Source organism: Cottoperca gobio, chromosome 3, assembly GCF_900634415.1.
Source record: "Cottoperca gobio chromosome 3, fCotGob3.1, whole genome shotgun sequence".
NCBI lineage: Eukaryota > Metazoa > Chordata > Actinopteri > Perciformes > Bovichtidae > Cottoperca > Cottoperca gobio.
Window position 1 is genome coordinate 24,159,237 of NC_041357.1, and position 16,098 is coordinate 24,175,334.

Here is a 16,098-nt window from a genome sequence, read left to right on the forward strand (position 1 = left end):
CACACACACACACACACACGCCACTAATTGGTAGCGTTTTAATGGCAAGTGGCCAGGGATTTGGCCAAGTGGATCTATTCACAATCCAACCCTAAAGTGAAGGGTGCTTGTTTTCCATCCACTCTACTCCATCTCTCATCCATCAGCTCTTCCTCTGTCGCCCCCATTTTTTATTTGCCCCTCCCCTTCCTCATTACCTTCAGTCATTCCTCCACTCTCCTCCATATTTCACTTCCCTCCTATTCTTTCTATTTAAATCCCTCTCACTTGACAATCATCTCCTTATCTTTCCCTCTATTTTATCCTTCCCCCCCTCATTATTTCGATCCTTTCATCCTTTGCCTTCTTCTCTGCCCATATATCCAACCATCCATCCCGCCATCCATTCAGCCGTCCTTACATGTATTGATCCCTTCATCCATCCTCGTCTCTCTTCCTCTAAGTCCCTTCATGTGTCTCTCTCTTGTTAAAAAGCAGCACAGGTCACAGATAGTCCGGCTACTAACATTCTGTTGCTTTGTTTCTTCTTTCTTCCACACGACTACAAACACTTTCACTTGGCACATACCGACCATACATAAGACTGAACACACACACACACACAACACAACACACACACCACACCACACGACCACACACACACACACACACACACACACACACACACACACACACACACACACACACACACACACACACAACACACACACACACACACACACACACACCACACACACACAAATACACACAAACTGATATTGACTTGTGTCCTGTCCTCTCTCGGCGTGTGTTGTTGCCCAGTAGCTAATTAACTTCCTATTTAATCCAGGCCGTCCAGTGGACGGCAGATATAGGGAGAGGACAAGAGCATGGGAGTGGTGGTGTGTGTGTGTGTGTGTGTGTGGTGTGTGTGTTGTGGTGTGTGTTGTGGTGTCGTGGGTGGGTCCAGCAAGGACTGCACTGCACAGAATACTGACCTACTGACACTATCTATCAATCGGAACATGTACATAGCCTAGCCTCCAATTTACTACATTTCCTGCTTCCTAATTAAAAACACTATCTCACATGTTATACTGGGGTGGGTATTTGACCGATAACCGTGAGATTTAAAAAATATTGATATCAATGTCAATAACACACATATGATAATATCAATGTAAATAATCTATCACCACACACAATTGAGTGTAATTCATTTGCCAAAAAAGACACAATAAGACACAATAAAGTAAGTTAAATATGAATTTGACTTATAGTTAATCACGATAATATCATTATTATGAATTATTTTGGTCACTATTATCGTGACAGCCCTGTGCTGACACAGTCAGGTGTGTTCTCCATCAAACATGTCACATGTTGGTCTGTTCTACTGTAGATAACAGAGCTGGTCACTAATCTGTCTTAATGTGAAAATAGTGTTTCATTACAGCAGCATGCTCTACACCCTTCATCAGATGTGGTAAACAATTTCTAAAAATAAGAATTGAAGAAGTTCATTTGTGTGGACTGTCAGTATTGAAACATGTGTAGAACAGTTAAATTCACTCTCTTGTGCTGCCCTATAAGATTAAAAACAGCCAAGACCACTCGAAGAGCAAGTGTTCTTCTTCACGTGTCAAAATGAAAGACCATCACTATATTTTTGTTTAAATGACACATTAGCAAAAACAAAAACAAATCATCTTTAAGGGCTTTTTAAAATCCAAATGAGGGCTTTTTTATTCATTACCGGGTTCAGATGTGATCAGACAGTCGATATTTAAATCATTAATCAAACACAATTATAATGAGTGGGTGCCTCATTTGTGGCCAATTATCATTTAGGGAATACTTATTTTTATAGGATAGAAGGAGAGGCAGAAGCAGGGTGTAAACAGAGGCAGAAGAAAGAGACCGCATCATCCATCCAAATAACAACACCTTCCCAATTCAGCGATTCACTTGGGACCTATTCATTTACTCTTGCTACCCTCCAGCAACACACACACAACACACACACAACACACAGCCAAATCCCCAAGGATCCAATCCTCGGAGCATGCAGTAAAAATTCCTTTACTGATAGAAACTCCCTTCCCCCAGTGAGGAAGAGCGTACATGTACACGCATGCATGAATGCACGCACGCACGCACACACACACACACACACACACACACAGACACACGCACAACAGACACACACACACACACACACACACACACACCTGCCTAGGCATGTACAGCATGTCTCTATCCTCTAGCCCAGCGTCCCCAGAGGGCCACTGCAGCACAGGGAAGATAGAGCGCTACCGTGTAAGTGTGACATATTCACAGACAGATTGGTACTAATGAAAGATATTACTCTCGTGCACATTAGCAGAGGTAAAGAAAAGGTCAGTGTGGAGAAGGAGAAATTGTCGTAAAAAAAAGAGAGGAGAGGAAGAACAAAAGGGAAAGTGAATAGGAGTGGTAGAAAGTGGAGATCAAAAAGAGGAAGCAATTACATGAAGACGAGAGAAGGGATAGAAAAGTAGAGGATGTGGAGGAAGAAAGGGATCAGGTGAGAGGAGATGTGGTGGACACAGGGATTTAGCTGTGAGCAGACAGTTGTGTGTGTGCGTGTGTGTGTGTGTGTGTGTGTGTGTGTGTGTGTGTGTGTGTGTAATAAGAATGTCTGTATGCAGTCCACGTCTGAGAGTAAAGACCAAGACAGCCATGGGATTTTACCAGCACTGCTTGGCTGCATCCATCAACCATGAACACACAGACAAACACACACACGTACATATTACCAGAGTCAAAAATTGCCATTTGCCAATTAAACTAAAATCCTTCTACTGCACACACACACACACACACACACACAACACACACACACCACACACACACACACACACACACACACACACACACAGACAGACAGACAGTGACACCTGCACCATTAAACAAACCCTATTCTTTCACGTAGAAGGGTAAAGGCCATAAATCGGCCCAAAGACAGCTGGCTGAATGTTTGGAACGTCAACCAGATGTATGTATGTGTACGTGTGTGTGTGTGTGTGTGTGTGTGTGTGTGTGTGTGTGCAAAATGGCCTTGCTACCTGACAGTTCAGGGGGTCATAGAAAGAAAGCTAAAGAGTGCATGCACATGTGTTTGTGTGCGTTCCCGTAGTGTAATTTACGAGTTGCGCCTGGTCACTGGTGCTTTGAAAGACAGACAGCACTATGTCTGCGTAATGTAACTAATTAACCAAATGTAATACTTTCTCCCTGAGTTTAACAGAAGAAGTAATTGATTCCAGTTTTCAATAACTTGCCCACTACTGCTCTTTCTAACATAGACAATCAGTTACATTTTATTCCACATTGCATCCAGATCTTCAGATCTCAGATAAATGTCATGAAGAGTTTTTTAGTCTTGAAAAACTCCTGAATTTGGGACTTGATGCTCTAAGTCTGGGACTATTTATAATAATATATTATAATATATTATTATTATAGGCAGCTTAAGCTACTTTGCATTACATAAAGATTCCTCACATCCAGCTATTGCTGAGCAGTGCACTGACCACACCAAATACAAATGTAAAAAACCTTGAGTTTGCTTGCGATCTAACCTGAACGATTACCAGACTGTGAAATCGAATCAGTGGAAGTTTACGTATATTTGGCTGAAGCTTGGAATGCTTGGTGCACAGAACATGTTAGATCATTGGGCACAAGGCAGTTAAGCTTGATGGATGGCAAAAGAGTGAATCTCCCAGAAACAGCAAATCAGCTGACGGTATACAAACACAGGGGACATGTTAGAAGATATTAATTTATCATTCGTACATTCTGGACGTCGTGTTGACAGGAAAGTGAAATGAACGTGTCATTAGTTTGGATCCTGCGACACTGTGCAGGATCAAGTTTGGTCTTTAAACCTCAAAAAAACCCAAAGGTGGAACCACATCCTTCAAACGCTTTCTAAACTTGAATGAGGATCAGCATCTGTGTGTCCCTGCATCTCAGTTGAGGATGATAATCTAGAACAGGGGTTTTCAAAACAGCGGGTCCACAGGGGGCTATCCGGCATCTGCGGGAAATGACTTTGCAAAGTGTAAAACTGGATAAAACGAGTTGTTTGCTCATAAAGTAAAATTACGGTTCTTAAATTCTCGGGAATCTATCTATCTAGATACCTGTGGTGAGGTGAAATGTTTGTGCCCTTTGTAGATACACTGTGGTCTGAAATGTATGCACACGTGTAAATGATAAACTGAGGCTTAATATGTTGATGAAAAGTGCATCTTTTCTATTAAGAAATTTCTGGTGGTTATACATGATTTGTAAAAAGACATTTTCAGAATGTACTTAAAACTAAAACCGAAGGGGAACGTTTGGAGTTGTCGTTATTTATGGTTTTTATGCCTGTGATGTTACTGGTATGGCCCAATGAGATCAAATGGGCCTTTATGTGCACCTGGAATGAAATGAGTTTGACACCTCTGCTCTAGAGATGACAGTGGATGATAGCTGGATGGAAATAAATAGTCCTGACATGTATCATAGATTGGAAAAACATGATACTCTAAACTATACTATATCGATACTTACTAAATGTTTCCTAAATAGTGCACGTGCCACTTAAAATAATAAATACCTTCTTATTTCTTAACTAGGACGGATTTTGTCGAATGATCAGAGGTGCAGCGGGCAAGATCAGATAAAAAGAGATTTACTGTGTTCATGTGGCGCCTAAGCGGAGAGAGAGGAGAGAGATCTTTTGTCTTTTTTGTGCTTGTTAGCACAGATGAATCATAGTATGAGGTGATTCTACACTGCACTTCCATGTTAAACACAACATGGGATTACGACATCGCACAGTAATCCCAAAAAACACTCCAAACACCCCACGCAATCTGAGATAGAGCCTTCACAGAAGAAATGGAAAAGACGTAGTGAGTTTACACTTATACCACCCCTCATTAGCTGTTAAAAGGGATGTGATCATAAATAAATAATAGAAAGTGACAAGAAAGGGAAGACTTATGAGAAAGATCTTTAATTCTTTGGCTCAATCATCGTGTCTATCTAATGCTGGGAAACCTTACTAGCACAGTTGTATTCATGATGAGCTGACTTATTTCTCAAGTTAATTGGATTATTAATTAATTAACCCCACCCCAGTACTGTGCTGATACATAAACATCGATAACATTAAAGCAATTTTCTACAAAAGAGATTTAAATAAAAAAGTGGGTGCAAATGATTTGTTATAAATTATTAAGGGCCCTGGAGCGCAAAAAGACCAAAGGCAACCGAAACAATGTCATGTTCATAACAACACTCACCTAGGAATGATAAGTGCTTTTGTGACAAATAAAGAATAACCGCCTGATGGTAACTAATATAATGTGCTGTGTGTAAGCACAAAGCAAAATAACCTTCTAAGAGCTTTACTTGTGCTGCTGTTATAGTACAATTGACATAGCACGCACACAACACACACACACACACACCACACACACACACACACCACCACTAATACAGCACACACACACACCACAAACACACACACCTAATACAGCACAGCACAACACACCAACACCTAAGACAGCCACACACAAAACACACACACAACACACACACCCAACACACACAAACCAACATAAATACAGCACTTAAACAGACACACACACACACAAACACACACAACACACACACACACACACACAACCACACACACACCACACACACACAACCTACAGCACATTAACAGGCTTTCCTGCGGTTTGCATACATTAATGACCATTAGGCCCATTTAGGGGGGGGGTGGTTCAAAACATTGTGAGTGGGTGTGTATGAGAGAGTTGTTTCTCAGATGAAGGTACGTGTGTGTAAATTTAAAGTGAGTCATAGCTGAGTGTGCAGGATGAAACTGAGATACCATCTGATATACAATAAACATGTAACCTTGTGACCTGGTAAACCTCGGATACTAAGGGCTTAATATCAGGTAAAAGTTCATAGCACTTCAGACACCAACCACACACACTTGAATTCAGTGCTATGCCTTTCCTGACCCCAATATAATGAGCTCTTCACATCAGTAAGGCATGGGGGGGAAGGATTTTGTACCGTTGCCACACTTTACAAGGCGTAACTATAAAGTCTGCCCCCCCTGGAGGCCCATTTCCTCCTTGTGTCTAAGAGTTGTGAAAGGTGAGAGGTTGCATTGTGTGTGCGTGTGCGTGTGCGTGTGCATGTGAGTGTGTGTGTGGGCTCTGTTCTATTGTTAGCACAGGGACAGATCTGGAGGCTCCGTTGTGTACCTGAATGGTTCAGGCACAACGTGTGTGTGTGTGTGTGTGTGTGTGTGTGTGTGTGTGTGGTGTGTGTGGTGTGGTGTGTGGTGTTGGTGTGCTGGTTGTGTGTGGTGTGTGTGTGTGTGTGTGTGAGTGTGTGGTGTGTGTGTCGTGTGAGGAGGTAAAATAGGGCCATAATGTGGTTCCATATCCACTTCTCAAATATTGATGGTATATGTGAAATGCATTCGATGGGCCATTTTCACCTCCATGTTTCCTTCTCTGAAAACTTATCAACGCTCTGTAGTGATGACCAACCAAACAACAATCAGGGAAACTGATGCTCAGCACAATTATGCCACCGTTAATAATGTCTTGTTTTGGCTTTGAAAAATTGCACTACGGTCTCTGAAACAAAACCAACTTGGATTGTGACGCTCACACTGGCAGTTAACGTGATCCAAGCTCTTGGTCTGCAGTGTCGATCAAAACCCACAATATTCAAAGGATCCTTGGCCGTAGTTCTACCGGTGAATTCAATACCTTTGACAAAGTGCTGCAGCATTATGACATGCCCAGCACATATCTTCAAGAGAACATAACACTAATGGACCTTTGCTCTTTTAATGAAAAAGAAGGAAGAGAGGGAAAAATGGTTAGTGGTGTTTGTTTCGAGAAGAGAAATGAGGACAAAAGGTCACTCATACTAGTAGAGGCCCCTCGTGACCCTGATTCGTCATTCCACTTCTTGTTCTCTCTGCCCTATGCTCTCTCTGCCTCCCACAACACCTACAGTATATACCTTCCTTCGGTCCGTCTGCTTTATGTTTATTAAAAAATCATATTGCTCGATAGCACTCATGTCCACCACTCCATTCCCACTGCTCTCTACATGTCTGTTTGTCTCATCTCCCACCCTCCCTGTCTCCCTCACTTCCCTTCAGAACAAATGACAAGACAATCACAGCCTCTTCCGAATTCGTTTATACTTGACTCTCTTGCAGCGACAGTCACGCCCGGTCAGGTAATATGATGCAAGGTGGTGAGCTGCAGAAGAAACAAAGAACCAAGAAAGAAAGAAAATAGGAATAAGGAACAGACGGATGGAGAATTGGGGGATTCTTTGACTGGTCCCCCCAAAACCTCCAGGAGAACAAATTATACCGGTGTTCTCATGTAATGTGTGTCTAAGCATGTATAATTATGTTCAAATACTAAAAGTGGGGTTGTGTCTGTTTTAAACTGCAATACCACTGTGTCTGACATAAGGTGTGCGGGACAGCTTGAGGGTCATTACCATGCTAAAGGGTACATGCTGCCGGACGAGTTGAGGGAAGGAGTCGTGTTTTTCTTCCCGGAGAAGTGACCTGACCTGTAACACGATCTCTTTGATAGAGACTTCCTGTTCTTCCATGTTACTCACCACCCAGACACAATGAAGTCTTTGAGCCATTTATTTAAGTAAAGGAATTCAGGTAAAAAGCAACAACAAGCCTGAGCTGAGGAGGAAGATTTGGCATCGATAGTCCCTCATGCAGTGCTTCATTACTATGGCTGTAAAATCAATAAGAGGCTGATGGACTGAGTTCTAAATGGTTCCCAAGACTGCAGGAACACACATTAATGCAAACGATTGGACATGAGATAGATACAAATACCATATGGGAAGCAAGTTTCTGCTTTGGATCAATTTAAATTTGAAATCATTATTCATTCCCAGCTCAAGCTCACAGTATTGTCAGTTGGAAAAAGACTGCAGAGATCTTACAACAATGGTGAATAATAAAGGCCAAGAAACATATCACAGGACAGTCCAAGTGAAGTGTGTATTCACTCACAGGAATAAATGTTCAACAAAATGTCCCTTGCATATTTACATAACATTATCGAGCCCCTCACTTCACGTTCTTACTATTGTCAATTTCCAAAAAAGACCAAGCCGAATAAAGCTTGTTCTCTCTTCCATAGGAAAAAACCTCCCATGGTTGTCCAAATAAAAACATTATCCAGTAAATACGCCACATGGGTCACGTGATCTTTTGTATAAAGAACATGGGCACGTAGTTTATTTTAGAGTCAAATCCCCGCTACCTCCCTCTGATAAATATATAAAATATTCGCACAACATGTGTGTTAATTCGCAGCTGAAAATAGTTCCCGACAAACGCACTATTTACTCTGTTTCCCAGTAGCTAGAAAAATACCAGAGGCCCTGGCTTGTACATAGAGACGTGAATATCTGAGAGCCACAGACGGGGAAGAAGTCCGAGAGGGTTGCGAGCGAGGGACTAAACATTATTGATCTGATTGTGACAGTAAGACAAATCCAAAAGCTAAGATTTGACCCAAACAGACATTGCTTTCTTTTTATTATTTATTGTATTTTACATTGAGTTCCCAACGCCTGAAACCAAACCTACTGTACGGCTTGAAGTCAATTATTGACAACAGCGGCAGAAGGATTTCTGCTATAAATGATCATTCAAGAGTAAAACGATTGAAGAAAGTTATTACGTTATAAGGTGTCCCATCGTCTAATCAAGTCACGTCCTCTTTCATACGGCTGTGAAGCACAAATGAATCTCAGGAAGGCTTTAAAATGTGAGAGAGAAACATACGCAGTAAAGTAAAATGGCCCACGCAAAAAACGCAGAGATTACAGTAGGAAAGACTGCGATTGGTGTGTGTTGTGTGCGTGGGTGTGGTGCGTGTGTGTCATGCTACCTGCCAATACTGACAACAGTAAGATTTCAGCTCAACGGGTGAACAACAGTGGCACTGGATAATAACAGACTCACTCACTCAATTTAGATACGGACACCAAGATAGGCATGAAGACAAACAACTGCCCTAGAAAATGCACTTGAACATGTTCACTCATGGACGAAAGCGCCAGGCTTGTGGCAATGAGAGGGATCGTAGCTGTTATTAAAAATTGATTAGCTTCATGGTATATTCCCCAAGGTCAAGTCACAATCTGTGACTTGTGCATGGGTGGTGTGTGTGCGTGTGTGTGTGTGTGTGTGTGGGTGTGTGTGTGTGTGCAAATGTTGGCGCGAGATGAAAAGCTGAGGAAAAACAAACTCCCACAGGCTTCATTGTCATTCAGGATGTGGAGAAGAGCGGAAGAGGGTGGGGTTGGAGGGGGGTGGGAAGGTAAATGATGAGACTTTCCATACGTTTGATAAGGAGAGATACGGTGGAGATGTGTTACAGAGGAAGAGAGAGCTCCCCATTATAGCATTTTAATAATATTCTCATCCTATCTCGAGTGATAAGGTATGATACCGAAAGTGGATGAAGTGCAGCAGCAAGACAGCTTAAAGAAGAATATGTAAGCAAACCCGAAATGTGAAAGGGCTCACGCCCTTAGTGATTCCAGCCTGGAACAAGACTTACTGAAGCCGCTGTGGGCGTACTCAGCAGAATGTTCACACCAGCTTAATGGTTTCACATGCTGATGTTATCAGGTTCCTGTTTACTATGCATCACTTATTTGAAGGTAGATAATGTTACCAGCTAGGGGCAGAAGGTAATATGATCTATGGCTATAGTCCCTTTTGGAGGTATTGGATTTGCATGTGATGAATTAAGGATCACTAAAGTTGTTACAAAAATCCTGAGGGGAGAATGAATTGTAAAAATTCCAGGACAATCATCAAATGTTGCTGAGATCTGGCGTTAAATTCATCTCGGTCCAACGTGGTTATTAAACCTGATGACTGACAATTGAGCCTGAACAGCATATGGTGGAAGTTAAATTACAGTCGTGCATGCAATTTGGCAGGGGAGAGAAATAATTATAACTTTCATCATTTAGCAATCATACAAGCATTCGTCTATCTGCAACTGCCTGCTAAATTACCACAAGATGCATTATAAAAAGCAATCAGAAAATGTTTGTCTTAATTACAGGGGAAAAATTTTTTTTTTTTTTTTTTCAATCGTGACACCTTCAGTTATTTTATAATCTTTGTTTTCATCTGGCAGCATTAACAAATGTGTTCATTTGCAATTTGCTGAATTTTGTGTGTTGTAACTGCAGTTGATTTCTAAGTGAATAAAAACATATACAGCCTAATTTCCTCGAGCAGTCAGGGGTCTTGAATGGAGGCTCCAGCTGGCTGATTTGAGTAAGTGAAACGGAGCTTACCAACAAACACATTAGAGAAGCCACGGTGGATAGAAATAACAGAGGGGAGTTTGAGATAAAGACGCCAGTCAGAGAGGGTCCACTGAGAAAACCTATTTAATTCGAACATACCTATACGGAACAAGGCTGTGTGAACTCTGTCGTCTGTCTCTCTCTCTCACACACAAACACACCCCAACACACACACACACACACACAAGCAGTACATCTGACTGTGCAGGTTGATTTCCCTGGCTTTATTTTTAAATGTGAGTCTCAATCTGGTTTATGCCATTAACATTGGGGAGAACCACTAACCCCCCCATCACACTCGCGGAAAAGGCCCATGTTATTCTGCAGAATGTTCGTACACACTTCCACCAGGGCTTTGCCGCTTCCGTGACATCTTTCATTGTAACACTCATAATCCTATAAAGTTGTGAGCATGCAAAGGCTGTGTGCATGCGTGTGGGTGAGTGGGACATGTGTGCAAATTGCCATTTAAAGCAGGGAGCCGACCCCCACGGAAGGGAATTGAATGGAGAGAAATGTCACACAGCCTTTTCTTCCAATGTTTGTGTGTGTATGTGTGTGTGTGTGTTTGTGTGGGTGTGTGTGTGTGGGTGTGTGTGTTGTCGTGTGTGCAGTGTGTGAGAGGGAAGTGAGTGAGTATTGGGCAAGCTTCAAGATTTCACAGAAAGGTGTTATTTTCCAAAATACCAGAATATTTTTCCTGCCTGGGTACCATGTCCTGTCCTTCTTTTATTCACAATTTCTTTTCAAACCGGAGCGATGCGGCTTCATCAGCTAAACATGAGAAACACCGTTTTAAAACAGAGAATAAAAAAATAGCATTCAAAATTGAAAGTTAACGCCAGGGACTATAAGGTTAGTGAGCATACCGAGTGCAACAGGGGAAAAACAAGATAGGCCTGGCTCTATCCAAGGGGAACACAATCCCAAAACACACATAGGGTTATGGTCCTATTTTTGTTTGTTCAATCCGTACAAAAACAGAAGTGTAAAACAAGTTGCTTTTTCATGGGGCTTATATTCCAGGACTATTTCTTGGTGGGATCAGGCTAGCTGTTTAACACCTAAACTAAGCTAACAGTGGATTGTAGCTTAAGCTAGAGAGTTGTAAAATTCTTCTCATCTAACGCAGTACATAAACGTTAAAGTCCTCTTTTAACAATTGAAAATAAAGACATTATTGACTTCTCCTTTCCTCACAGGTAATTCAGGAGGGTCGGGCTGCAGGCAGGGCCAACAGGAAGACAAAGTGGTACTAGCTAGAACGGAATGGACACCTTAATAAAAGTCCATCATAAAACAGATCACACCAGAATGATTACTGTGAGACGTCCTCTAATGTGGAAAGGGGGGAGGGGAGAGTCTTGACAGTTGTAATTAAAACAGTAGTTTAGTAGCAGCAGGCATTTGTACACAGCACAGTGGGCCAGACTAGCTAAGCACTGCCAACACAAGATCACAGAGATAATAGCGGGATTGAAAACAGAAGACCAGATGAGAGACAGACAGATTGTGTGAAGAGGTTTGTGTGGTGTTTGATTTATAAGGAAGGGGACTGTATATAGGGGTTTTGTTGTAGGGGTATCTGTCAGGGGGAAATTTGCTGCTGTGCGTGGTGGCTGTAAATATATGAGTGTGAATCTGTCTCCCTGACAGCTGAGGGGGACATTCTGTCCACTCATATGCGAGAGAAATGGAGACTAAAAAAAGACAATTCAAATATTAAAACATGAAAAAAGTAATATGATTGAGGGATTTTATAGGACTAGAAATAGAAATGTTTCTCTGGGTAAAAGGATTTATAGTCACGTTTTATGAACCTCATGAGTGCTTATCTTTGAACTTTTACCATACATGTTACTGTTACTAAATGTTATAAAATGGACTGATTTGGAAAATATTGTTGTTATCTGAAATAGTTTAAATGTAAAGATAAAAGTTCAAGGTCTTAATTGTGTTGTCATTGTGCAACCACGGGTTGCTCCGCAGTTACAGAAGGTACATGGAAATATTGTGGTGTAGTGTGTTATATAACAATTGATTGAAACAATATATATACTGTATGTATCCATTATATTGAGGTCAGCTGCACTTCCGTGTTAATGTAAGAAGTAGTGTAAATGTATATACAGTTTAATAGTTAACTACACGTAATGGATAAGTGGGTTGAAATAGATAAAGTCCTAAATTCTGGCACAGTAGTTCAAAGCGACAAAATGATCTCGGTTGGGAACCAGGTAAGAGCACATGCCACTAATTGCAGCTCCCCTGGGTTGTTTCAAGACGTTGTTGATGTCAAGCCCTGTCTCTTCCCTTTTTTCTGCCCGCATCTTCACTATCAACTGTTCACCATCGTCAAACATGCATGCTGCAAATACATACGACAGATAGACAGACTCGAATATGCACAACTAGAGTGATGCACTCTCACATGCTCACACCCTAGTGGCACACAAAAAAAAAGCAGCAGCGACAGGTCAGGCGTCCCTTTCCCGCTCTGTGTACTGTAATGGACATGGCTGTTTGATGTCTGTTTGATTTTGTCCTCAATAGTCATCTTTTTCTTAGTATGGAGGACAAACACACACACACCACCACACACACACAGAATCAGTGAGACTCTCACTCAAACTGGGAGGATGGGGGGCCACTACAAAACTCATTACATGGACGATCAATATGGGCACACACTTGAGAAAGCTTAAATTAAAGCCTCCCACATCACAATAACACATCACACACGTTCATCAACCATGGCAACGGTTGTTTGGACAGATGACTTTTGTCAGCATGAGATTGTGTTACAGTGGTAACCATTAGGATGCATTCCGGTATGGTAAGCAGGATTGACACCGCACACGCCACACCACCCACCACACACACACACACCAAACAACACACACACACCAAAAACACACTCACACAACCAGTTACATAGTTTAGATAAAAGGCCAAGGTCATGATAAAATACTACAGATCAATGATGATGATAGCAGGAAATACAAGTGAAATATAAATTATTTAACAAGGGTGACTTTAAGGTATTTTCTTTACCTTTCAAGGCAAGGGGGTATCTTGATTTTGTTGGCCTGACGGGAGAGAAGGCAGGGCGGCGGTTGGAGGAGCCATCAAAAAGGCGGAGCTAAATTGGTGGGGAACAGAGGAGGTCCACCATGACGGTGATGAGTCGTCACTTGGGCGTGACTGCGACGGTCTTCTGATTCTTCTTCTTGGACGCTAAGTTCAACGTTTTGTGCAGGCTTGAGAGACGAAAGAGGAAGGAGAAAGCAAGCATCAATCAACTATGTTAAAACTATCAACTTTACGCCTGTTGTAAAACTAAATAGGTATAAATAGAGAAATTAAAAGGAGATGAGGAGGCCGAGCGGGATGTGCACCCATGGAGCTGTAATTAATCATTATAGTTCCAAAGTACAACCTGGCAAAATATGGCTAATTGTAGAAAGAACTCGATTCACACCACTTTCAACACACAGATGCACACACACACCACACACACACACACACACACAAACAAACCACAAACACACAACACACACCACACACACAACACACATGCTGTTACATATGTAGCACATCTGGATGGGGAGTGGTTTCATGATGTCTGCTGCTAATTCCATGCCGATTCAGCTATAAAGGAGCCACACAGAAAATATTTATATATCTCATATACTCTGCCCTCGGATTCTCCTTATCGCTCTCTCTTTTAACTTAACTTCTAAATCTCCTTCTTTCTCTCCTGTTCTCCTCGCTCTCTAATTTTTTACTTCAACATACAGGGTCTTCCAGTCTCTGCTCTCCAGCAAAACGGAATGAGCACCATCTTTTTCTCTCAGCGCTTTTCTAACTCTTTCTTTCTTCCCCACAGAAAAACAACACATTCTCCAAAGAACAGACTGACTTCGCGTTAACCTACACGAAGGATTTATAGTAAAGGTGGAAAGGAAACTAAGGTAAAATCCACTCAAAGTACTTACTTGCATAAATATTGCACGATTTACCCACTGCATTATGTCATAGTCGCTTTGTTAATATAGGTTTATAAAATATCCGACAACCACTGGACCAATGACTAAAGCTAACTTGTATATAACGTAGTTCCAAACTAGCTCCACTTTCAAAATCTACAACAAATGCTGTGTATGTGTGATGGCATCCACGGAGTAATTTTCAGTTGATATTTAAGTAATTTGTTGATAGATAAATAAAGATCTTCATTCCACCTCTGCCAAGCACACACATCTTCACACTTTGTCAAGGAACACCACCCAAAAACACTCTCGGGGTCAAATTAGCTGGGCCGATGCATGTTTCCTCATGATGTGCTTAATTATGTTAGATTGATCACATGTGACTATTAATCTCTCATGTTCAAAGAAACAAACCAGGCAACAGAGCCTGTGGGCAAAGGTCTAGGTAGAACGAGTAGTAGTTAATCTTATAATAAGATGTATAGTTAATAATCATTGTGTTTCATTTTGGACAAAAGCATCAATGTAATAACTCACACTGGCTGGCAAGAAAGACGAAGAACGGTTAAGTGCGAGTGACCCTAGCCTGGGGAACAGCAGGCAGTAAAAAAATCTGAAGCAGTGATGAACGTAACGTGATTTATGTCTTAGGTAAAAGAATATTCGCATGTGTCGTGTATCTCCCTTTCTGCAATTTATGAAGCCCGATTTTTAAAATAAGCAGATAGATTTACGGAAAGACTGAGATACCACAGCGCAGTATTAACGATATGATGAAATATAAAATACCCTAAAACGGACTATGGCAGGGATGTCTGCTCTGTTATGTTTTAATATATCCTCACATAGTATTTCTATGATTAGAAAGAGAGAGAGAGAGAGAGACATTGCGGCCTGACACACTCTCTGTCAAAGAGCCATATTCTCACACCATTGGCTTTAATAACTGCAGCAGGTACAGAATTGAGAAGGAGGAGGGGGGGGGGGGAGTGAGAGCAATAGAAGAGAGGGAGGGGACAGTGCAAGAGGAGTGAGGCGACAGTTTGCAAGAGGAGGGGGGGGAGAGGAGAGAAGTGGATTCAGGACCCAGGGAACGACGAAGCGTTTACCATTTGACTAACTCTCCCGGGAGATTTGTGTGGAAATATGAATTTGGTAGGTGGGTGGTGTGTGTGTGGGTGTGTGGGTGTGTGTGTGTGTGTGTGTGGTGGGGTGTGTGTGTGTGTGGTGGCTGTGTGTGAGTGCATTACTGGATGAAACAAAGCTCACAAGGAGGACCACTAATTGGTTTCTCATGTGTGCAGCTACGCTTCCATAATATGCAGTGAATGTGATCAAAAGCAAGTAAGGATCTTCTTATTGCATCACTTGATTGCTCAAAAACCTACAGTAGCATGGAAAAATGAGTGTGCAGTTAGATTATAAAAAACATTAAGCAAGTAGTACTGGTATTAGTCAATTGTGGAGCTGCATTTTCATCGTAAAATGGCTCGAGAGATCGTTTACGATGTTGAAGAAGATTGAAGCTTGAATTAAAAATTTTGTATGCAAACAATGGAAACCACAGGCTGCTGCTGCGACTGCTGCAGTGAATGATGCGTGTAGGATGAGCATGACTATGAGGGTTCATGCAAAGTTTGCTCTGCTGCCGAGTCACTTGTGCCTT

The 16,098-nt window shown here is 41.7% G+C and overlaps 1 protein-coding gene across 1 annotated transcript in view; it reads right to left on the reverse strand.

Moving 5' to 3' along the window:
• The window catches only part of kif26ba (kinesin family member 26Ba), a 116,688-nt gene that overhangs the window by 41,761 nt on the left and 58,829 nt on the right, over nt 1-16,098 (reverse strand).